The 2,239-nt window shown below is 40.7% G+C and overlaps 1 protein-coding gene across 1 annotated transcript in view; it reads right to left on the reverse strand.

The window, feature by feature from the left end:
• Positions 1-2,239, reverse strand: part of UQCC1 (ubiquinol-cytochrome c reductase complex assembly factor 1) — a 124,069-nt gene that overhangs the window by 74,113 nt on the left and 47,717 nt on the right. The window lies entirely within an intron of this gene.

The following is a 2,239-nucleotide window of genomic DNA, read 5'->3' on the forward strand; positions in this document are numbered from 1 at the left end:
TTGGTGATCAAGAAGTCTTGTGCCCCTCAAAGGTGTGCAAACCATGTGTCGAGGGTTTACGAATATGGACAAAGGAAACAAATGTTAAGATGCCATTTGGTATACCTATGGTTTGGCGAGAGCCAGGAGATCATTCAGTGACTGTTACTTTTGTATAGTGAAAACTACAGGATATAACAAGAAAAATAAATGTAATGGAGTATCCTAGTCTACCATCGGCTATACGCCCAGTGGCTCATTCAGATGAAATCCCAATGCCGGTTTTCGTTACATTACCCTCTCTTGAAGAACATGATTATGGTGATGAACTACGTGACAACAATGATGAAGAGTTTGAAATTGAAGAGGACTCTGTTCGTAAGGAATTTAATCAGCATGAGTTGAGTGATTTGGGACAGTGGAAGAAGGCTTCAGAACTCATAGCATCAAGACTGTGTGAGAAAAACTTACTTGGAAAAGGAACAAAGGTATCGTACTTTTTGAACCCGAGCTTTGTGTATTACCATAACATACCTGGTTTAATGGGGGAATTGGGAATGCCAATCTATAACTCAACTGAATGGCGACTATTCATCGATAGCTCAAAGCGAAGCTTAAAGTGTGTCCTCCTTCACAATGGCAAATTAGGGTCAGTCCTAATTGGCCATTCAGTTTCTCTTTGGGAAGAATATGAAGACATAAAGAGAGTCATTGAGTTGTTGCAATATCACCAACACAATTGGTATGCTTCCTTCTTGGTCAGCAACGTGGATACACCAAGAATCCCTGTTATCTGTGCACGTGGGATAACAGAGCTCGTGAGAGGCATTGGGTGGAAAGGAATGGGCCTCCAAGATCTGCCCTAAAACCAGGCGATCCAAATATTCTACATGAGCCACTTGTTGATAGAAAGAATATTATATTCCCGCCTCCATACATGAAACTGGGTCTAATGAAGCAGTTCATTAAAGCTTTGCCAACTGAAGGAGACGGTTTCAAGTACCTAATTTTGGCATTTCCTAGCCTGTTATTTGAAAAAAATCAAGGCTGGTGTGTTTGATGGTCCACAGTAACATAAAGTATCCTAGTCTACCATCGGCTATACACCCAGTGGCTCATTCAGATGAAATCCCAGTGCCGGTTTTCGTTACACTATCCTCTCTTGAAGAACATGATTATGGTGATAAACTAGATGACAACAATGAAGCAGAGTTTGAAATTGAAGAGGACTTGATTTGATCAGCATGAGGAGTGATTTGGCACTATGGAAGAAGGCTACAGAACTCCTAGCATCAAGACTGCGTGAGAAAAACTTACTTGAAAAAGGAACGAAGGTATCATACTTTCGAACCAGAGAAATTGCATTTCTTCAGTACTTTAGAACGGACTGTGGCTTTGTGTATTGGCATAACATACCTGGTTTAATGGAAGAATTGGGAAATCCAATCTATAACTCAACTGAAGGGCGACTATTCCATCGATAGCTCAAAGCGGAGCTTAAAGTGTGTCCTCCTTCACAATTGTAAAATATCTGGGTCAGTCCCAACTGGCCATTCAGTTATTCTTTGTGAAGAATATGCAGACATAAAGAGAGTAATTGAGTTGTTGCAATATCATCAACACAATTGGGTCGTCTGTGTTGACCTTAAAATGGTATGCTTCCTACTTGGTAATCAATGAGGTTATACCAAGTATCCCTGTTATCTGTGCATGTGGGACAGCAGAGCTTGTGAGAGGCATTGGGTGGAAAGGCATTGGCCTCCAAGATCTGCCCTAAAACCAGGTGATCCAAACATTCTACATGAGCCACTTGTTAATAGAAAGATTATTATATTCCCGCCTCTGCACATGAAACTGGGTCTGATGAATCAGCTTTGCCAACTGAAGGAGACTGTTTCAAGTACCTAATTTTGGCATTTCCTAGCCTGTCATTTGAAAAAAAAATCAAGGCCAGTGTGTTTGATGGTTCACAGCTCATCAAAGATGAGCATTTCATCAGGACGATGTCAGAAGTCGAAAAGAATGCTTGGTTATCATTCAAAGTCATTGTCAAGGACTTTCTTGGAAAAAACAAGCAAATTACACAGAAATTTTCCATAAACTCCTGGAGAGCTACAAAATGATTGTTTGCAATATGAGCATCAAGGTGCATTTTCTGCATAACCATCTTTCTAACTTCCTAGAAAACTTTGGTGCAGTTAGTGATGAGCAAGGTGAACGATCCCACCAAGATTTGAAGGTCATGGAAGGACGGTATCAG

This window comes from Pyxicephalus adspersus, chromosome 6, assembly GCF_032062135.1.
Source record: "Pyxicephalus adspersus chromosome 6, UCB_Pads_2.0, whole genome shotgun sequence".
Classification (NCBI taxonomy): Eukaryota; Metazoa; Chordata; class Amphibia; order Anura; family Pyxicephalidae; genus Pyxicephalus; species Pyxicephalus adspersus.